The sequence below is a fragment of the Natator depressus genome, chromosome 9 (assembly GCF_965152275.1).
Source record: "Natator depressus isolate rNatDep1 chromosome 9, rNatDep2.hap1, whole genome shotgun sequence".
Classification (NCBI taxonomy): domain Eukaryota; kingdom Metazoa; phylum Chordata; order Testudines; family Cheloniidae; genus Natator; species Natator depressus.
Genome location: NC_134242.1, coordinates 73,990,376 through 74,014,306, shown reverse-complemented (window position 1 = coordinate 74,014,306; position 23,931 = coordinate 73,990,376). Strand labels below are relative to the sequence as shown.

Sequence of the window (23,931 nt, the reverse complement as noted above, 5' to 3'; positions counted from 1 at the left end):
ATATTGTGGAAGGAAGTGACAAAGGCCTTAAGTCATCTGCAGTGTCAAGCATACATATGTAGCAGATAAATGGACAAGAGTTCAAATCAAAGACTATATGACAGCGATTGCTTTCCAGGTTTCTTTCAGCACCTTCCTCAGTTCTACCAGGGGATCCAGCCTTTTCAGAGGCAAGGCGTTCCTGCTATTGCTGCTTTGGACAGAAAGCACACTGCTGCTGCCCTCTTACATAAAATGAACAGACAAACAGCTGAATCGCTGACCCCAAATGGCCTTTTCCCTAGGATCTGTGGTTGGGACAATGAAGCCAACATTTTATATGCAGTCAGTGGCGGTGCTTGGAATTGTGCACAAACCATGTTTTGAGAATACTCTCGTCTTCCTCTAGGACGCCAAATACTGTGTGTCTGAATAATTTTTTCGAAAAGCCACTTTGTAATGCACTTCGTAATGCACTGCACTGTAATGAAACACTGCACACCTTTGTGTGAAACACTTGGCAATAAATGTGTGAGTGCACTATGGATATACAGTAGGAAAAGTACAGTGCCCTATTTATAAAGCATAGTATATGTAAAGGCCATTTAGCAAGATACAATAGGACTAATAGTTCCAATTTGAAAATAAAGAGGAATCTCTTTACTTGTTTTATGCAACGTATAAAACAGATCTAATAATGTATAACATATAGTACTTTGAACTTACAAACATTAACTATTTCATGGTCACAACAGCCATAAGAAGTAGCTAGATAAGTATTATCCCTATTTTATGGATATGGAGACAGGCCCATCGGCAGAGCTGGGAATAGAACCCATGTACCAGATTCTTGACTAGAGTAGATTGGTGCATTTCCATTAAATCAAAGGAGCTGTGCTGATTTACACCAGCTGAGAAGTTGGCCTCAGGAGTTCTGAATTCCCAGCTCTGTCTCAGTCCACTGGATTACACTGCCTCCCACCAGATCTACCCAGAAATACAGTGATGACAGCATCCACTGTAGCCTAGCAACTGTGTGCTTAGTGCTACTTACCACTGACTCACTGAACATTCACAAGTGTCCCTGAGGATACTTCTTCACTACAGAGTTAACATGGGCTCTTACCCAGGTTTCAGCCCCCTACCCCGACCCCTGACCCCCATCCCAACACAAAAATCCTTTCTCCCAGATTTGGACATGCTTTGAAACAAGACCAGTTTGCGTGACTGGGAATGGAGGGAAGAGCTCAGGCTCCATTTTAACTTGGGCCACAACTCACCCACCCTGCAGTGTGAATAATCCCAGTTACTTCACTTGGCTGCTGACCGTCCTCCAATACGTTCCAACAATTCCCTCTGGGCCATATTTTTCAGCCCTTCTACCTATTCTCTTCTTCTGCACCAGAAGTCACCTAACAGTTTATATACAGTGAGTCAAGATTTAAACCCCACATTCCAATGCGGCCTGCTACATCTCTGCACAGCACTTGATGCCATCTCAGAGATTCTCAGCCCAGCATGTTGCCAGGGGGTCAGAGGCTCACACCACACAGCAGTGCAGATTAGTGCAGCCCAAAGAACCATGAGATATGCCCCAGAAGTTCTAGTGCCTAACACAGGTTAGTGCAGTGCCAGTGCAGACATGGCTACCCCGGTATGTCCCAGATATGGCTTAGAAGTGTGGATGCTCGCAGCTGAACTTGGCTAACTCAGGTGCCCAGACCTGGGATAACTCAAATCCCATATCGAGGGAAGCTCCATCAATAGGTCTGATCACCAATATGTCTGATCACCAAAACTGGAATATTTATGCAAATGGAAAAGAAATTGAGGATGAAAGCAGCATGCACCACAATACTCTGATTCAACAACAACAAAACAGCATTCAGGCATAACGGCAGGCACAAGATCAACCATTGTACTTTTGGCTTCCAGTCATTCTGGTTATAAAAATGCATTTCCTAGGCCATTCAGAACACAGAGTAAACATTATTCCACGGTCCAAAAACTTTAACTGTGTTAAAGTGCACACTCTGTATTTTATCTGAAAACCCAAACACACATAGATTGTTCTGAACACAAAGTATTACCTGGGATAGCACTTCAAATGCAAATTAAGGGCTCTGTAAAATTATTGTAATGCAAGAGTACCATGGTTTATTAACAGCAGATTTGCAAGGTTAATTTTCAATTATGTATTTCTTATTAATTTTCTAGCTGTCTTGCTATTATTAAATTTAAAGAGGAAGACACTTTCAATGTGTCCAGCTTCTGTGGCTTTATTACTGATAATTATTCCTATTTTCCAATTTGTGTTACTCTCGCGTCTTGCAAAATTTGTAATTAATGAGCAAATAATTATAGCAGCACTTACTAGAGCTGCTTTAGTTAAAGCTGTGTCAGCTTTTGCATTAGGGTCCCCATTTTTCAAGGGTTTATAATTCAAGCATAAAAATTCACTCTGAGCAGCACCTTGTCATACGAGCCATCAGCTGAGCGTGATTCTTCTTTTTCCAATGTTTCTAAACAGCATTGTTTGGTTCTATTTAAATGATTGGCCATTGTAGATATAAAATATTAAAAGGCCAAGAGGTTTACTGCTCTTACATTTTTCAATGCTATGATGACTTCAATAGATAAATAGCTAGATACACATTTTTAAAGTGACAATTTTCACATTTTAAAATTAAAAGTGAGAGGCAGAATATCTCCAAAGAACAGAACTGAGCTCTTGAAGCCTGATGCACTTTACAAAATAAGCAGAGCAGAGGATGTTTGACATACATGGGAGATGTGCATTCTGGACTCAACCTGGCTAAGAGCTTAAGCACACACTTAACTTTAAGCAGATGCATGGTCCACTGGAGTCGATGGGACTACTCCCACATGTGCTTGATGACGCAATTCTGCAAAGCACTTAAGCATGGGCTTAACTTTAAATATGTGCTTAAATATGTAGCTCTCTGCTCCTCTCTGTATAGATACAAGGTGGGTGAGGTAACTTTTTTTTATTGGCCCAGCTTCTCTTGGTGAAAGAAACTAGCGTTTGTGCTTACACAGAGCTCTTCTTCAGGTCTGGTCTCTCTTTATAGTCCAGTAAACCTTTGAAAAATCTCTCTCTCAAAGTTCAATGACCCTATTTAAAAGTAACAGCTGCCTTTATGCTTTACTAAATTGGGGCTCCCAGGCTTAATCCTGCAAGCTGCTGAGAACCCTCAACTCCTATAGAAGTCAATGGGAGCTGAGGGCACTCAGCACCTCACAGGAATCTCAGCACCCTTCAGGATTCATCCCTGTTCATGTAATATTTAGAAACTGGCCATTAGTATCATCTGAATGGAAGTGTCTGGTTTCTATTTCCCCCTGTTTAATCAAAATGGAAAAAAGTCAGGACAGGTTAAAATAGACACATCACACATACCAGATACATGGCAATTCAAAAACCCTTCCCTGGAGAACAGTGTGAAAACATGTAGACCGTTTTTCCCCAATTACCTTTTTATCAGCTGTGTGAATGTGGACACAACTAACTCTTTGGGGCAAGCACTGTGTCATGTCATATCTATTTAGACTGCAGCCTCTGAGTGCTCCAATAGCAACAAGAAGATACATTTATCTTCTATGCTGGGTTGCACACACTCTCTTTCTCTCCTTTTTTTCCCTTCATGTTTTAGTTTGTCTGTTGTACACTCCACTGTTTTCCACCAGTAAAATGAGTGTCTGAAAGCAAGGGGAGAAGGAAGCTCGTACAACCATTGACCCAAATGAAAGCTAGGGACCAGGACCTAAGAGGCTCTGCAAAATTCAGGAACTACTGCAAAGGGAAGACAATGCACAAGTAGCCAGAAGGCCATAGGGAGAGTTCAGATTAGTGAGTTGATCACAATGTGGTCACTGGCAACATCAGAAACAATAAAGATAGCCGACACAGCAAGGTACTGTATATGGGCTGCCACAGCTTCAAAGAAAATATGTGATTCCAAAAGCTACTGGGAGACAGAAATGTTGTGTGACTACTTCCTCCCAAATATCCCATGCAAATATGCTGCTTGCAGAGGCATTGTGGCTGCACTGAATAGCCAGGCCCTATTTTTTTGTGCTCCTTCTTTTGCAAAGACTCTTCAGATGCTCCTATTTCTTGGGCTCTGCAGGACCCACAATTTTTTGGAGCAGCTTGGCCTGAGTGCTTAGTTTGTTTAAGGCAGCACTGTAGCACCCATGCAGTCGAGGCAGGGAACAGTCATCATTGTGTATGCAGGTTTTGTTTTTATTTTTTTCCTGTTAAAACAGGGCAACTGAGGGTACTTGAATCTGCTAAAGATGATCACATCAGTCAAGCAGTTTTACTTGTTGGGAAACTCAGCCAGAGGCATCCCTGGTAGAGCACAGCTCAGGGAATAAACAGTCCTATCTGCACTCTTGCGCAGTTACACTGAATCCTGTAAATGAAACATCTTGACCAAATTCTGCCCTCATTTTTTACATCCATGAATTTACCCCTTACGACTGTTAACCCAGTAAGGGTGTTTTGTCTATTCACCATGCCTTTTATCTGGACAAGTGTATGTCTCAATTAATATCAGCTGAAGTTCCTTAGGGCCCCTTGCCCCATAATTATCTAGCCATCTTTGGATTTTAATGACTACTTCTAGTGATCATTTCCTTAGTGTAATATTTACAGCAAACTAATTCAAAATAAAACAATAGAATTCTTTATTCTAAAGAACCTGTTTGAAATCAAAATTGGAGATCATACCTGGAAATGCTAACAATATGTATTTAGGTATTTAAATCAAATTATAAAGTACTATGAATTTCATCAACATGGTTAGAGTATTGGTACCCAGTGTCGCCTCTCTTTTTCTTGGTGGAGAGGTTTGGGTTTCCTGCTGGAGACCTAGAGAACAAGTACCATCACCACTGTTACCTACAATAGCCATCTTCACACAAAAAGTATTTGGGTGGCAAAGTGGGGCGATGCTGACAATTGGCATCCGTGGGTCAATGAACAAAAAACAAAACAGGCATTTTGTTTGGGTCTCTCCTGTGACATTTTGGAGTTTAACCCAGATCAGTAAGAGGTTTTGTCACAACATGCCCTGTAACTTTGCTTGCCTTAAATGCTCTTCTGCTGTGGCTCAAAGCACAGACCCCAACAGGCAACATACAAGCATGCAGGTCATGCCCAGGCTTCCAGCACCCAGTTACTGTCTGCAGAGTGACCCCAACACCCCCAGTCCTGAATTCCCCCCAAATTGTCTCCCTGCAGTGTCCAACCCTCTCCTGGAACACTCCCAGAAGGTATTAAGTTCACTGCTCCTTCAAAGAAATAGAAACAGCAGCTTGTTGCCTTGACTGGAGTTAACAATCACATCAATTGAATCAAAGCACTAGGCTGGTTTAGATAAAATGTAAAACAAGTTGATTCGATCAGAAAGAGAGTTTTTAAGTGAGTTCATGTATAAGTGATAAAGATAGAAAAGGTTACAAACAAACAAAAGTAAATATACAATTTCTAACGGTTAAAGACCTAACTTAGCAAGCTACAGTCTTTGTTCAAGGTAGTTTACTCACCAGCTTTTCTTTTCCAGTAATGGCAGACTAGCTCTTAGTCTGAATCCCCAGAAAGTCCAAGTTTTTGTCTCCCCAGGTGAAGGGTAACTGAGTAGCTCTCTGCCCCTCTCTGTATAGATACAAGGTGGGTGAGGTAACTTTTTTTTATTGGCCCAGCTTCTCTTGGTGAAAGAAACTAGCGTTTGTGCTTACACAGAGCTCTTCTTCAGGTTTGGTCTCTCTTTATAGTCCAGTAAACCTTTGCAAAATCTCTCTCTCAAAGTTCAATGACCCTGCATCAAGAGGCAGGATGGCTTCTTGGGGGTGAAGTATCCATCCCCCATTGAGAGTGTTCAATAATCACTTTTCCCTCACTTGCTCTCCTGATAGCTTTGTTTGCCTGGCATACAAATGTGTTTTTCTTTGTCTTTGGTCACACCTTGCTCAATTTACTTGGGGGAGACATTTAAGCAGGCAGAACCACATTCCTTTATCTGAAAAAAAAATGTATATCAACTCCTCTTCACATGCCTGGATTAAACACTTTTTAATCATAATTCCGGCATGTCTGTATAATCCTTTGTGGATTGACCATACATCCATCACACAAGGATAGTAATGATCAGTGATTTATTAGTGTTCCAATGGCATAGTACATGACACCTTTTGAGTATATATCATGACATCAGTGTGTTAGGTGTAGTGAGTATGTCAGGCCTGGCAAGAGTTATTCTCAGAGTAGTGAATCACCAGTGGGTCTCCGTGTCACATCTACATTCCTGTATCTGTAGAGGCAGCCAGAATTTAACTTCTCCTTAGAGGGAGTGCCAAATTCTAATCGCAGTTATACCAGCCTCCATCCAGAGCGACTCCACTGAAGTTAACTGAGTTATTTTGGATTGACACAGATGTATGGGAGTGCAGGACACAGTCCACAGCCATTGCATTTTTGCGAAGTACCTTTTTTTTTAACGTAACATGAGACCTCCAATGCTAAAGAAGATACAACCACATTTTCTCACTGTGAGTTGTTTGCCTCCAAAGAAGCTAGATGCCAGCACACAAGTAGAGAAAATAAAATAAAAGCATGTCATTGCCACCCTGAGGATCACTTCATATTTCATAAGCTTTTTTATCCTAACATCAATATTCTCACCAATAGCTGTTGTAAACCTTACCATGCTAAAAGAATACTGATATCATTATTTCTCTCTCTCTAATACACACGCACGCACACGCACAGGCAGAATAAAGCCCAAAACACACTGATGCTTTTATTCCATAATAAAAGCTTTATATAAATACCAGCAGTTACTCCACATATTGGGTGACTGTCAAGCTTTTAGGTAAATATTTTCTGCTGCTGAACTAATGTCATGCGTGACATGCTTCTCCAGTTAAGATTAGTTTGCTAAAGCTAGTCAAAGAAATCTATATGTGCTCATATTCCCTAGTTGCTGGGGGGCCTTACATTTTGACTGTAACCATGGTGCTGCTGGATTTATCATGACTGCATGGCACAATGTGCGTCTCATTATTCTTTCCTGGCAGCTTTGTATAGCTTTTATTTAGCTGTAAAAATAATTTACATTTCGTGAGCATCTGAATTAAAGATAAACTAGAACTATGACATCCAGGGATAGATATTTTTATGCAAATTTATTTATAAAACAAATCACATTTAGAACATAACATCACACCAATGTCTTCTTCAGATGGCCTGTCTCTTTTTACAAATATTTAAATCTTTCTTTTGGGGAACAATATATTAAAATATAATGTATACATTTGCCATGGAAATGGAAATACAGAAGATAAACAATTTTCAGTGGTTATGTACATCAATGAGCAAAATTTGGGAAGCTGGGTTAGTCACAGGGTTGGTTATGGGGTTAGAAGTTTTTTCACCTTGACATCATTGATTTGAATGTTTTCCAGGTCAGTAGTGACTACTGACCGATGGTGAAATCCTGGCCCCATGGACTTCAGTGGGGGGCCAGGATTTCTCCTCTAGTACTCACTACGCTGCTTTGTGGCCTATATGACATGCATTGTTATTAGTTCAGTTGCTGGTGGTCAACCGTCCATATCACAAACAGCACCATCACCTTTACTCTTGTGCCATTATCATCTGTGACAACTTACCTGACACTTTCTATCATCAGGACATTTCAATAAAAAACTACGTCCCTTTTAAGTATGCCTGTAACTCTTTTCAGGATCATGACCTATATATGCTATTTGCTACTCACTCCAACTATTGTGTTGCTCAATTACACCTTAATACAACTACTGCAAAGAATCAAAAACTCCTTTATATTCTAAAACATCGTAAATCAAAATATTTTGCACTGTGTTCCAAATGTTCAAAAATGGTTTGTTTTACAAAAACAATCAAATGGGGGAAAAAAACAGAATTATACACGTTTGGTTGATAATAAGGCTATTATGAGTGCACAATGCAAAATTTTGAAATTTGATTTGAAAATGGGCACAATTTAAAATCTTACTGGTTTTTGGTACAAAAATATTGATTTCATGAAATTTCACTTAAAAATTAAAATTTGAACTGAGAAATGACTGGAAAGAACTAACAAAAAATTCCACCTTAATATCATTAAATCATTTTTGTCAGTTTCATCATACTTTTCCTTCTGATCTTTTCACTCACTTGGTTGCTTTTATGTTATCTCATTTCTACATGGTCTCTCTTTCTTGATTTGTGTCCAAAAAATTCTACAGTTAGTTTCTTGAGCTCCCATAAAGCATAAGGCTGGTGTTTGATCAATAGTTTCACTATAACACTCTTCCTGTTCGGTGACAGCAGAATCTCATCCGTGTCAGAAGCCTCTGCTATTTACCATCCTTCTGCAGCTGTGAACTCTCTACTGTGTGATTCCATTTTCATTGTATGTTACCCTAAAAGGGTATAGAGGATGCCATAGAATTGTTTTCCATTTCTAAAGAAAAATTGCAAAAATTCGAATTTGCAATAAAACACATCACAAATGCTGATATGTTTTCTTACTACAAATGTGCTCTGGCAAAGGTTGGACACTTGCCCCACTACTTTGCTTCTCCTAGTCACTTTAATGAGAATGCAAATTATCTCAATCTCAGAGGTAGGAGCATCTCAGAGGATGGATCATGCAGCACAACGTGCTCTTATGTTAGTGCTCCAGTAAATGGTGTTTGCCTGTGGCAGTGGGATCCTGTGAGAGTTGGAAGGAATACTATTGCTGTTAGGTTCCAGCTTTCTATCCAGACTGTTTTAGCTCAAATCAATGCTTGCCCCAGCCCAGTTTGAGAGGATGTACACACTTCTAACTGCAGATACTAAAGAATAGCTGGTGATGTGAGTGATCCTGCTATGGCTGATATGTCACAGGCTGTTCCTCTTTCATCACTCCCTTTGGCACTCTGACAAACGTTTTGTGCCATAAACTCTGTCGGATGCTGCAGGCAATATCATGCTCCTTCTTTAGCTCTGCTTCTGTGTTCAGACCAAACAACACTCGTGAATCAGAAATAACACAAAATATTAGGTCCCTTTTGGTTGGAAAGTAGTCTCTGCTAGGTGTTTGCTGCACTGAAACTGTACACTCCACAAGTTCCCTGAAGTCTTCAGCATCTGTACTTTATATACAAAGGTACTTAAGTCTCACAGTACTTTTGCCATTTGTGCCAAGATCTTGTAGACAGAGATACATTCTGCTGTATTTTAAGGCATTGTCAGGGTTCCTTCCCCACTCTGAACACTCAGGTACAGATGTGGGGACCCGCATGGAAGACCCCCTAAGCTTATTCTTAGCAGGTTAGGTTAAAAACTTCCCCAAGGTACAAACTTTTCCGTGTCCTTGAACAGTATGCTGCCACCACCAAGAGTGTTAAACAAAGAACAGGGAAAGAGCCCACTTGGAGACATCTTTCCTCAAAATATCCCCCAAGCCCTACACCCCCTTTCCTGGGGAAGTCTTGATAAGAATCCTCACCAATTTGTACAGGTGAACACAGACCCAAACCCTTGGATCTTAAGAACAATGAAAAATCAATCAGGTTCTTAAAAGAAGAATTTTAATTAAAGAAAAGGTAAAAGAATCACCTCTGTAAGATCAGGATGGAAAATACTGTACAAGGTATTCAGATTCAAAACACAGAGGATCCCCCTCTGGGCAAAACCTTAAAGTTACAGAAAACAGGAATAAACCAGTAGGATTCCTGTTCCTTAACCATTCCTAAACTAGTGTGTCTTCTATCTTTAGATGATACAAAGGTGACTGAACAAGGAAAGAGGTAAAGGGGAAGCATGAGGAAAGATAGCGATTCGAGCTGAGGGACACAAATGGGACTACTTGCAGGATAACCCAACATCAGTAAGAGTGGCAGAATCTGGATCTGAGTTATCGTGTTTCCATGTCTTCCAACAACACAATCTCGCTACCATGTAAGTTCACCTCATGATTCCTACTCAATAGCATCTCAAATAGACTCAGAATTTCATCACCTCACTCTTCACTTCCTTATAGTTATCATTGTTGTGCTGAAAAGTGGGTTATTATTGCTTGTGTGTGTATAAAATTCATTGTGTGTATAAAATGTACTGGGTGTTGGACCCACCATGTTAGAGAGACATGGTGGGTGAGGTAATATCTTTTATTGGACCAACTTCTGTTGGTGAAAGAGATGAGCTTTCAAGCTTGTCTCTTTCACCAACAGAAGTTGGTCCAATTTATTACCTCACCCACCTTGTTTCTCTTATAAAAGCATTGTGAGATGGCCACCCTCTGTGACTTGGTTTCCTTGGTCAGTGCTACAACAGGAAATCACTGTTTTTCACAATAGTTCTATTTTGTTAGCACTGCAGCACCGTTTTCCTGAGTTTTCCTACTCTGCACCCTTTATCCCCTGCCTTGCAAAATCTCAGTTCTGAGAGAGCTGCACTGAGCAATGTTTTTGCTGATACCATATCTGCCTATGCTGCATTCTCTTTTCTTTTCAGTACCCAGGACATTTTAGGAGAACATTATCCTATCCAAAATATCTTCCTTTTTTAGTATTCTTAATCCATCCTCTCTGCTTTTTTTCATCATCCCCTCACTCAAAAGGATCCAAGATAAGTGTCTCTTAAACCCCTTTATACTGTTTGGGCCATTTCCTGTTAGTGAGACCTTCCTAATCCCCACCGACTTCAATGAAAGTTCTGAGTACCAAATGATAGCAGGATATAGAACTTTGTTTCAATTGACTTCCCTGGGAATTCATTCCATGGGACCAATATCTACCTTCAAATTCATGCATGATTTCCATGGACACCAATGAGGCTTACACAGGCAGAAGTGAAGGCCCACCTGGCCCTTTGTAATACATAGTTCTCCTAAATTCCTCATTTTATTCCTACTTTCCTGATTTTCACATTATGTCCCCAAGATTTTTTCTCCACTTCTTTACCTTTAAACTAGCCCTTTATCACTTTCAATTTTAGTTTTGTTTCTCACTTTGCTGTATAATATTGGAAAACAAACAATTATGTGATCATCTTCACTCAGACAGACTTCTTTTTTTATTAATTTGGTATAAACATACATCACTCAGAAATGAAGCTGAAACTACAGCTTAGACTCGGAGAGCAGATGGTTTCCTGATTTCCATCAAGGTTCTGCAATATTCTTTTCGAGTTCTGTTTTTACCCAAACTTTTGCTGCTTACCTCTTTTCTAAATCCATCCTTTTGTGGTAGTGAGTACAGCCAATCACAAGGGTATTCAGATCAACACTGAGTGATGGCTTTTGATTTTCTGTCTATATTGAGACTTTCTGCTTTTAGTTTTCCTATAGCCGAGCTAGAACTAGATTTTCTGTTTCAGAGGAAATTCTGTGTCTTTGACTTTTTTCACTTCCAAAATGGAACAAAACCAAAACATTTCAAAATTTCCCACAAAGCAATTCATTTCAGATCAATTGAATGGTTTGTTCTGATAAAATCAAAATGTTTCATTCCTATAGACTTTTTTTTTTTACAAATTTTATATTGTATTATATAAATGTTTCACTCTCAACAAATCAGCATTTTCCACCCAGCTAGGCTAAGCATGTTTCATCAGTACAACAACCAACACAGGATTTCTTTTCACAAATCCAATGTGGTGTCCAAAATGTTCCTATTTAGTTTTATATGGGATTTTTGGTTACAGCTCTAGGATGGCAAGTAGTCAATTTATCTGTAGCATTTCCAGAATCTGTATACCAATGTTACTTAATGAATTTTCAAAACTGCCATTGACTTCTATAGGATTTCTCCCCACTTGCAGCAATGTATGATCAGTGGGGGAAAGATTTGATTCTGTCATGTCTATTTTTAAATTTCACACAACAATGAGCTTAAAGTACTTTTAACCATTTGCCTGAATCTTTGGCCAAGTCCACCTTACCTGTGAAAGATCTGTGTCAGTCATGTAATGCTCTTTTAATTTTTCATTCATTTAATTTAGTCCATTGATAGAAATTATCCGTCAGCTTGTCTATTTCCAGTTATTACTAGACAATACCTCACAATTATAATTGTGGATTGGGTATGATGTTTGTTTTACTTCTTCATTAACAGTTACTACACACTAAGTAAATTTGTTTCCTTGACATGACACATCACTAACGCATGTGAAAAATGTAATTGGTTGCATCAAACTAAAATTAGGAAATAACATTAGCTGTCTGTATTTATTTACACATGCAAAGTTTAGACATATCATCAGGAGTTACAATGCTGTGTTTCATTCCAGCACAGCTTTAGGGTTTCCCTTTGGTTAAACGGAGACATTGGTTCCACGTTAATTTATAAGAGCTGGGTAAGACTGAAAAATGCCCTGATCTCCTGAATGTTATCACACAGTCCAGAGTTATATTGGCTTCCTTATTTGCTTGTAAAAAATTGTACTTCCTGTTGGCTCAAGGCCTGATCTTGCACTCTTCCACAGTAGTGGAAGATTTGGATGCTCAAGGAATAGAGATTCAGGTAAATGTTGCCCCTTCTATTACAATAAATATCATGTAATCACATTTGAATTTTGTTGTCGTTTTGAACTTCATCTTCATGGAAAAAATCTTTCAATGAAAGCACAGGAATTTATAGAAAATACTCTAAAAAGACCCTATTGAATATAAACAAGAATTAGAGATTTGCTATGTTTTTTTAAACATTCTACAGAATTCTATAAAAGGGAAATAACTCTCTATTAAATTCTATAGGACAGTTTAAAACACCTATAGAAAGGTTGTCATTTCTGATCAAATTCTGGAGACTTTTCAATAAGGGTATAATTCAAATGTATTTTATCATATGTACAGTACATTTTTAGCCATTTATTGTTTCATCAACATGCCCAAAAGTTGTCTTGGAAGGAATATAGTCTGATTATTCAACACCATGTTCAACCTGACTTTTCAGAGGAGCAACATTCAGTGAAGTGAGCAAGAGAGCAATAATTAACAATGTCCAAAGTTAACATTAATTCTGGATGGTAGTGGAGCAGGCATGTTCATCCTTGTGTAACCCACATACCTCCTGAGTGTGGTGTTCTGTCCCATCTAGTGGCACTGAGACGACTTAGAGAAAGAGAGAGATTAATAAATTTGCTCTACAGCCTTAACTAACAGGCAGCTGGCTTTTAGTTCATGTGGTAGAGGCTCATGCACTAAGCTCCGGAAGTCCCAGGTTCAATCCTGATGACCGGGGTCTGTCAGCATTACAAGTGGGGGCTCGTCCGGGATTTCAACTGGGAAGGCTCTGAAGCTCGGGACGCGCTTCCTCAGCTAGAGGAAGTATATAACCCACACACCTTCTGGGTGTGGTGTTCTGTCCCACCAAGTGGCACCGAGGCCACTTGGAGAGATAAAATGAGTCTGCCCTACAGCCTTAACTAACAGCCAGGTGGCTTTTAGCTCATGCACTAAGCTCCAGAGGTCCCAGGTTTGATCCTGCCTGATGACGACAGGGGTCTGTCGGCGTTACACTTGCATCAGAACAGCAGGTGTGGGCAGAGGAGGAGGGTGGAGAGAAGAAAGGAGGGGAGGGGGCTTTTTAATTAAAAATGTAATAATTAAGAAATTTTATGCACTGATACATGTTAACTGGAGATGACCTAACTAATTTGGAAAAGTTCAGGTACTTTACATCTCAAAAGGGAATACCAGCATGAAAACCTCAGGGAAGGCAGCTAGCTTACTATGGCCCCAATTCAACAAAGCATACGTGCTTAAATCCTATTGAAGTCAGCTGGATTCCAGCACATGTTTAAGTGCTTTGCTGAATTGGGATGGTTTGCTGAATCCTTATGACAGCATCACCACCAATTGCTCTTGTTAGACTACCCATCTAGAGTGACAGGGGCAAGCAAAATTTAGGTTTTAGAGTATCAGCAAATAAAGTGTCAGTAGGAGATCTGTCTTTGTGATCTGTGTTTAAGTTCTCTGGAACAGATTTTCGGCAAGTGTGGAAAAGCTATATGTTCTACATGGTGCAAAGTGAACCTAAAGTGACCAAAGATTGTCAAGGGAGAATACCCCTGTGTAGGGGGAATCTCTGCCAGCATAACTGCAGGACCAGCCAGCTGAGAATCGGTCACAACTGACTCCCTGACTACAGCTCCTTCTCTCCACTGTGCCCAAGCAGAGCTTGAGTTAGTGAAGTCCTCTGTGTTAAAAGCATAGGCTGATAATGTGTAAAGCAGGGCATTTGGTATGGTCAGCCTGAAAGCTGCCAAAGACATAAGCATTCAAATTTTGACTCTGCCATAACTTTACCCAACTCTCATTTTTTTCTATGAAAAACATAGGAAACTACATGAAACTTGAAAATTCATTGCCCATAAAACAAATACAGTGTCTCCAAAATTTCTCATCCACTTTACAACAGCTCAGAGAGCAAAACTGATAAATGAAGTGCACCACGATATGCCGGCAATGTCCACAGAGACATGTAGCATACTGGGGAAAGGTAAGAAGGAAAGAAAGCAGTCCTGTTCTGAGTCTCCTGCCATCAACTTCCTATGTTAAGACTCAATCCTGATATTGCAAAATACCTTTTAAACTCAGTATTGAGGTATCACGGATCGGGGGACAACAGAGGACTTGTACTCCTCCATGACACAAATACAAAGCATCAAATATGCACTCCCTACAGTGAGTGGATCTTGGCCAGACATGGGACCGTTCAATCCTACACTTGCTACAGTTTCTATGCATTGACCCTCTGTTCCAGTAAACTATGTGAATGAGGAATGTTCACTTTGGGCCTAAGCTGAACCCCAGGAGTCAATGGGAGACTTTCCATTGACTTCCATGAGCTTTATCATAGAATCATAGACAATTAGGGTTGGAAGAGACCTCAGGAGGTCATCTAGTCCAACCCCCTGCTCAAAGCAGGACCAACCCCAAAAGATCATCCCAGCCAGGGCTTTGTCAAGCCAGGCCTTAAAAACCTCTAAGGATGGAGATTCCACCACCTCCCTAGGTAACCCATTCCTTTTTCCTAATATCCAACTTAGACCTCCCCCACTGCAACTTGAGACCATTGCTCCTTGTTCTGTCATCTGCCACCACTGAGAACAGCCGAGCTCCATCCTCTTTGGGACCCCCCCTTCAGGTAGTTGAAGGCTGCTACCAAATCCCCCCTCACTCTTCTCTTCTGCAGACTAAATAAGCCCAGTTCCCTCAGCCTCTCCTCATAAATCATGTATGTCAGCCCCCTAATCATTCTCGTTGCCCTCCATTGGATTCTCTCCAATTTGTCCACATCCTTTCTGTAGTGGGGGGCCCAAAACTGGACGCAGTACTCCAGATGTGGCCTCACCTGTGCTGAATAGATGGGAATAATCATTTCCCTTGATCTGCTGGCAATGCTCCTACTAATGCAGCCCAATATGCCATTAGCCTTCTTGGCAATAGGGGTGCATTTAGATACCAGCCTTTCCTGTTTACAACAATGTGCTTAGGGATGACAGTGAAATAACAAGAAATGGTTGTCACCTATTATCCTATTCCAGCTCTATGTATCTCTGCCTATATTACATTCATCACCATTGCATCTGAACACCTCCCAGTAACACTGATGTTACAGTGCAAGATTCCTGTCCCATTAGAGATATGCGTGCTTCATTTTTCTCCCTTACACAACCCCCTCCTCCCCCAAATTAAATCAATCGTCCAACATGAATGAGATAAGTTTAGGTATAATTCATTATTGGTTTCTTGCATACTTTATTTTATCCACATTTGTTTGTTTGTTTGTTTGTTTTTATGATAGTATCAGTTGATTTTATGTAGTCCTGGGGTCACTGATTTACTGGGGCTCATGCTGGCAAAGGTTTCCATTCTGTTAATATTTTTTCCACTATTGTTGCAAAAGTAAAACTAAAAGAAATGTAAATGCAACTAGAGTAAAACATGCTCCTACTGTGATGATTTTAGAGAGCAAACTTCTTAGCGCAGTGTGATAATCAGTGCTTGTGGGACTGGGGCCTAAACTTGGATGGTAGACCAACTCTTAGTTAATAGTTGAATGAAAGAAAGAAAACATGAAAAGGGGAGATCCCCAGCTGATGTACCTTGTCATTTCTCAAGTGAAGTCAATGGAGCTGTGACAATTTACACCTGCTGATGATCTGGCCCAAAGAAACAAAGCAAAAACAATGACAAGAACTCCATATCTGGATACTGTTCACGCTTTTTTATTCGCCCATCCCTTTCTTCTCTTCCTCTTGGGTATACATCTAGGCAGTAGCTTTCACAGATGCCAACAGGCTGACAGAGTCCGATTAACTTATTAGGTTCATTGACATTCATTTTCAGGCAACAATGCCAGGATGTTTGGCAGTAACAGACTGCTGTAAAGTTCTTTCGGTTTTTAGTTTACAAAATTTTTAAGCACATTTTTTAAAAAATGTAAATTGAGTAAGAGCTCTGAATTTACAGTTAAAAGAATGTGGTTCTAAAAATATATTATTAAAAGTGAAAAGAGGGAAAATAAGACAAGAGGGGAGAGTGGAAAGAAGCTGAGAAGTGGAAGCGCTGAGAAGCAAGGATTAAAAGCCAGACTTTCCCCAGAGGTTTTACAAAATCTAAGGACAGTTTGGAAGCAAAGCACAACATATATTGCACTCATTTTGGTATGAGTAGGATGGTAACGTAACATTCACAGTCATTTGGAGACAGTCTCACAGCTAACTGGATTTGGCATAATTTCTATCTGCAAAACTCATTTTGCAACAAAACAATCCTTCCAGAAAGTCTATTTTTCTGACTCAGCATTAGTTTCTACATTGCTAATAAGTCTCCTATGATTAGATTGCTCATGATAAGGGAAACGTTTTACTCCATGAGCTTGCTCCAGCTTCTCTTCTCAGGAAAAGCTATCTTTCAGGTCAATGAGAACTTTTCCTGAGGTAGCGCACTGTGCGTATTTGGCTCTGTCTTGGTAAAGTGCAGCGCTATATAAATTGTTCATTATTATAATCTAGCACCACTGCTCAGAAAGATGGTCCTGTACTGCCCTCACTAGTTTACTTTGATTAACATCTAAGAAAGAGATCTCATGTTTAGTGCTTTGTGCCGGGTTAATGGGGAGGAGGCTGATGGCAGGGCATTCTTTCTGGGGGTCCCTCGGCTTTGGAACCACTTCCCCACCCTTGGTCCAAAATAGTCTGAGACAGCCCAAACCTGTTGACTTTCAGGGCCAGCTAAAAGGCCCACCTGATTTCCCTGGCTTTTGAGAAGGATGAGGGTTCCGATGGGAGGGGAATGATTGAAGGCAATGTGGGGTATTGGATTTTGTTTGAAGACTTCTGGTTTTTAAATTACAGGTAAAGCTGCTTGGATTTGCATGAGTTCTGTAATTCTAAGTAATGGCAGGGCACCCATAACCAGGGGTGGGCATTTTTAAATTGTATTTTATAAATCAAACTAAATAATCAGAAGGATTGAGCTATGCCACTTACTATAGGTTGACTTAAGGGGGGCTGTCCAGTTTAACATCCATGCCCCTCATGAAAGTTAACCTTATGGTGTTTACAAAAACTCAGCATGCACATTTTAAACCTAACCCAGAAAGAATAATCACAAAAGAGAATCACCTTTACAGCCACATTTATGGGTCCTTATTTACAGGTTAGACAAATTTTCACAGGGGATTCTAACAGATATACTGGTGAGCCCTCCAGTGGGAAAAACTGGATTGGGAGGGGGTGTCACAAATAGGAGGTGTGCTATTAATCCAAACAGAAGACTGAAATTTTCCCACAAATAACAACAATAATGTGGTATGTGGAACATTTTCCATTTCTCCCTTCACCTAGAAGATAAATCCAAGTCATTTTGCTATCTTTAAAGTCATGTGAGACGCCCCAGACTCATTTTGCAACCTCACTTGTATATTCAAGTGCCACCTCCCCTGACCACCTTCATTTCTATATGCTCCCACTGTCAGTTCGCCTGGATGCTAATCTGTGAAAAAATATTTATACTAAGCAACAAAGACCCACTTTTATAACCTCCCTCTCCTGACTAAAAGAGCTTTTGTTTCTCTTGATTTTTTTATTAGTGTTTTTAGAGTTAATAAAAATTATAGTATTTACAGCAGGTGGTACCAGTTATGTCAGACTAAATGTAGTGTGCTGAATGAAACAAGCCTAGTATTAGAAATATTACTATTAATTATTGCCAGTGGGGATAGGTAACACTCTGATTTTCAGAAACAACCATCTGTCTGCACCACACTCCATGTATATACGCGTTCCCTGAAACATGGTCCATGGAAAGGACATCCCAGACTTTCAGGAAGTACTTATCTATTCATAAAGATTATTGGAAGAGCATATTTACTGAAGAATAAAAGCAAACTATTAATTCGGTATCACTCAGCCATTTGCAAGAGACATGCTTGAAAGAAGGCAACAGAGGGGCAGATTCTACCTTTGGATATTCATAAGCAGGACACATTCACTTAAATGGCCATGCAATGAAAAGATTTTTTGCATAGTATTTTCATATCATTCAAGAAAACCCTCTAAAGAGATCAACGATTTCTATCTTACATTCCTATAAAACTGTAGAAATTGATGTCATCAATTTATTTAAAATTGAAGTTCCAAGATTAGGAAAGAGGTTAAAGCAAATTAAATTACTCTTATTCTCCTTTTTTTTCTCAGAATTCCTTCCAAAAACATATAGGGGTGATACATGTTGTAAAAGATCCATGTCAGAGTTTTCCTGACATTTACAGATGATGTCAGTCAACGTTGGTATTGAAAGACTGACTTTATTTTGTTGTTTGTACCTATGATTGAATTGACTCATTTTGTGATATTATAGAAAATGTATTATATGATCATATGTGCCTGATGTCCCCTAGAGACCCTATGGAAATGAGATGATGCATTTCATAAGGTTGTCTTGTCAAGATAGATTGTACTAGCTAAATAAATAAACTGCAGTATGTGGTTTCACTGTGCACTGTTGACTTCTGCTTACATGATTTAAAGGATGTTACTATGAATATCCTAGGTTGCTAATGTAAATGATGGAGAAATCATAGGTCAATCACATAATAATAAATATTAGCATAGGTTTCTCAAGGCCAGAAATGGCTGAAATTGTAATTGGAATTATAATTTTACTCTTGAATTATGGGATGTTGAAAACACTCAGAACACTTCCTGGAACTGCTCCATTAAAGCCAGGCAGTCTCAAGTTCTGTTTTTTTGTTGTTGTTCTAGAAGCCACATTACCATGTTATAACAGGTATTTTCGTATCTTTGTACACTTGAACATTATGTTGTATTCATTTATATTGTATATTGACTGTAGAGGACTGATACATAGCAACTGCCATACTGGATCAGACCAGAGGTCCACCTATTCAGCATCCCAGCTCCCACAGTAGCCAAAAGTGCAAAGGGAGGTGCACTTTATAGTTCCTCATAATTCTCTGTTGCTAGAACAAAGTATTTAACATAATAATCAATTGTAAGCTGCTTCCGCCTCACCCAGCAAAATAAAGTGCTCTCAAAATGCACTCCTGTGATCACTGATGCATTACATTTGATGGAAGGCTGGTCAAAACAAGATGGGGTAAACTGATACACTAACCGTCACTTATGGCACTATTTATCCCACTGCTGAATTGTCCTGGACATGCAGGAAGAGAGATGACACAAGGGATGTGGTTTAACTGGCCACAATCTTATTAATTTAACTCTATTGTGAACTATCCGGCAATAACTTGTATGATATGGGTCACTCTTTCTTCTTTCAATAATACCCTCTGCCTGATGGATGGCTGCCGTCAGCCCGCTACCCCTTCCACACCTGTGGCCAGAATATTGTTGGGACCCCACCGCCCACAGTATGATGATTAAAGGGCTAGAGATACTAGAAGCCCCCAACCCCTTTCCCCAGCTTCCCCTAAATTCACTTCCTAGTCTGGTTTATCAGGGAACAGACCGTTATTGAACAATTGCGTGCACTATATTGCACCTGTACTGTACCTGCACTGCCAAGGTGAGACAACTTGGATGTAACCTCCTGTTGAACCCCCATGTCTCTGTCCTGTGGGGCAGACAAAAAAAAACCCCACCTTACAGGGAGGGAAAAATTCCTTCCCAGTCCCCAAAAGCTAATTAGCACTATGCCTGCAACAGATCCAACTACACTAATTGCATGGGTGGGAGCTGCTGGTCCAGAGTGTAATGGCACATAGAACTCAGAATAAGGTCTATTATGCCCTCCCCATTGGATCACAGAAGCCAATTGGCTTCATCAGAACTTCTGCCAACTACCCTCCCCCAAACTATGAGAAGTGGGCTCTCAAGAGGGAAGTGAAGTAAGCTTCACTTAAAGGGGCTCCAGCCCTTCCCCCTAGAAGATCCACACAATGATCCCCACCTCTGAAGCTTTGGGGGTGCATTTGCCCCAAAGACTTTCATGGGAGTTGCACCTGTTTATTTCAGGTCTCAATTTTATCCAGCAGTTGGGAAGTCAAATGTTAACACATGAACAATGTTTTTCATAGTATTAGGGCAATTCATGTATTACCAAAATGATTACCAATTGGTGTATTACCTGCTAGGCCATGAACAAAGCAGACTTGAAAATGATGGCGAAATCATAGCCTCTGGTTACGATAATGCTGACAGAAAAACCATCCTCCTCAGAAGTGGTAAATCCAAGGGTATTGTAACAACCCTGGAATTGCCTATTCAAAGACATTAACATCTTCATGGGAATTGATGCCTTTTGGAGACACACTTTGCTGAAAACACTGCTTATAAAAGACTTTCCACTATAATCTTATCTGTTTTCCTAATATGTAATGCCTGTATCTGCTCACTGATGGGTAGTTTATAGATGAACAGGCACATTTTCTCTGCTGGCTGATTCTGCACCTCTACACAAAGAAACCCAAATTGTCAGTGAGCATTTTAACATTGTGGGGAAAAAAGACAAGCAAACAAAAAAAGTAGGTCATAAATTATATAATTGTGTAAGGTAACACCAAATGCAACGACTATGCAAAGCTAGAAATAAGAGTGCAGGAAGGAAATAGCATTTATTTCATTAAGAACCAGACCCTGCAAACCATCCAAGCATTGAACTCAGTGGGAGTGTGGCATGTATATTTGTGAATATTCTATGAAATATACTTGTACAATATAGTCAAATAAGCAGTGGTGAGCTGGAGCCGGTTCACACCGGTTTGCGTGAACAGGTTGTTAAATTTAGAAGCCGGTTTAGAACCGGTTGTTAAAGGGGTGGGCAAACACCGGCCTGCAGGCCACATGCGGCCCCTGGGACCGTCCTGTCCGTCCTGCCTGAGCTCTCTGCTGGGGAGGCTCTCCTGTGAATTTTTAGTCACCTGGCGACACTCTGAGCCTTCGGCGGCACTTAGGCAGCGGGTCCTTCACTCGCTCTGAGCCTTCGGAGTACCCTTTTGTATACTGCCGAAGACCCGGAGTGACTGAAGGACATGCTGCCAAAGTGCTGCCGAAGGCTCGCAGCGACTGAAGGAACTGGTTCTTCAGCTTCTGGCAGCTTATCACTGGAGTTACTTAATCAGATAGCATGATGTCTTTTTTTCAGCCATGTTCCAAAATGGTTTAATTAAAGGATACTCAAAAAGAACAGATAAGAGTGTCCTTTTGACACACTTACATGACTAGCAGGTATCAGAATCTTGTAAATCAGGTCTGTTCATTCTCACTGGGATCCAAGTTATTCTGTGTAAAAGGAGAAAGATTACTATGTTATAACAGTGGATTTAAAAACTCCATACAACCTTCCACACTCTTCCAAAACACTGCCCTCCAATACTTTCAATATGTCTTTTTTCTAATGTCATTCAAGATCAACAGGTTTTTTTATGACATGGTCTATTTAAGACTTGCATACGGCTGAGGGTGTGTACATTTTCCTCAAAAGCCTTTACAAATTTCATCCAGGTCTGGTGGCCTATACTGTTGACCTGAGTACATTCATTAGATGGAAGAAGAATCTCTGAGGGAATATCCCAGATAGTGTATCTGTCCTTGTTGTCAAAGCTTCCCTGATAACTATGTCCATTTTTTCTACAATTTGAGCCACGTGTGGATTGACTACATAATCCTTGCACTGAAGCCTTGGGAAACACTGCTGGTGATGCTCCTGGCAACCTGTTAATCTAACTAAGCATACAAAAGGGTACTAAATTAATGTATAACACAGGTATGTTAATAGAAAGCTCCATAATTGTAATTTGCTCATTTAGGGCGTGATCTAAGGGCTACTGAAAATAATTGAAGTCTTTCCATTGATTTTAATGGGCCTTACATCAATCCCATATTCCTCTCTCTAATCCATGTTTGTTTCCATGCAGTATAGTACTGACATAGATCATGAGTTGCGTGAATTATAGTATGTACAGGGTTCACCACTTATTATACACATGCCAAACACTATGAAATCAATGTAACTTAGCAACATAAGTAAAAATTAAAAAAAATTAGGTCCTAAATAATTACCTGCTTTAAAATCGGTTAGGTCAAAAAGTGAGGCAGCCTTCCTGTTTATCATATTCTAATACAACATCATTGTATTTTAAATATCATGAAACCCAAATAGAATTTTTCATAATTTTCTCATCTCTGCTTGCAGTAATTCAACAAAAATGATATGGAAATGCCTTGAAACCTCTTAAAAAAGCAGCATTTTTCCTAATTTGAACAGATGAAGAAATATTTCAACCCAAGCTCAGCAAGGGATAACAGTATTACAGCCACTGCATGGAGAATTTTGCCACTCATAATTCTAAATCCTTCGCAAACACTTTATTGCTATAAGGTAGCTAACACCAGCCTCTACACAACAGGACATCCATAGCATTAACCATGAGAGATAGGCTTGCAGAAAGAAACTATAGCAAAGTAATTGTAAATCTCTAATGATGCATAAAACCAAGCTGAATTGGTCCTGAATTTTCAGCATAAAAGAAATGAAGCATCAGAAGAACCAATTCTGGTGTCAGTATAACATACTGTAGTGTGGAAACTGTTTATGGTATTTGCTGCAGTGAAAATATTCCTACTAAAATGCATCATGCAAGTGATAGGAATACATTAAAAATGCCTGAATGATGCAACTTCTAATGACATTTTATGTGACAACAGGAGCAAAGAATTAGCCAAAAGAAAATCTGATCTGGGCTACACAATTTGTCATCATATTTTCTGGTCATAGCCTGTATCTGGCAGAATTGGTTAGAATTTTTTTTAATTTGCTACTAAGACAATGAATCCAATACTTCCAGTTCTTGCCCTATTGTCAAATGATCTTCCTATGAATATTTGCTCTCCACTTTTCCATTGTGCAATGAGGTCTTTCGTTCTTCTTTCTCATATCCCGATGATGTCTGCTTTTATTGATTTTATGACTTCCGTATAAGTATTGATGTATGGATCAGATGATAGTGTTCTTGTATTGTGACTTGCAATAAATAGTGGGCTGTTCTTCTAGCCACTTTCTGGTTTTTGTCCTGTGCTACCCCGGGGTGTGAGCATTGGTCATGCTGACTCATGATTCTGTGCTCAGTTTCCTGGTTTATTCTGCTTTGTATGGTTTATTTGGCAGAAGAATTTTGCAGCAGTGCATTCAGGGTGCCGTCCCTTGTGCCCTGTAGCTGCAGTACCCCCTCCACTTTGGCTGGGTTGCCCTGGAGTAATAGAGGTACATTCAGACTCCCTACGACCCTAGACGCTAGCTCAACACCTTCTTGGCTTGGTAAGACCTGCCAGAGCATACGCTCCGAGGTAATTTGCTGTCAAACCCTGTTCATCCCCACACCAACACTGAGGTAGGGAGGTAGGATTTTGTGTAAAATATT

The 23,931-nt window shown here is 40.0% G+C and overlaps 1 long non-coding RNA gene across 7 annotated transcripts in view; it reads right to left on the bottom strand.

Moving 5' to 3' along the window:
- Positions 1-23,931, bottom strand: part of LOC141994248 (uncharacterized) — a 152,454-nt gene that overhangs the window by 25,045 nt on the left and 103,478 nt on the right. For all 7 annotated transcript variants that reach the window (XR_012641056.1, XR_012641055.1, XR_012641057.1 and 4 more), the window contains one exon: positions 21,729-21,793. This is a non-coding gene — a long non-coding RNA (uncharacterized LOC141994248). The remainder of the gene's footprint in view (positions 1-21,728; positions 21,794-23,931) is intronic.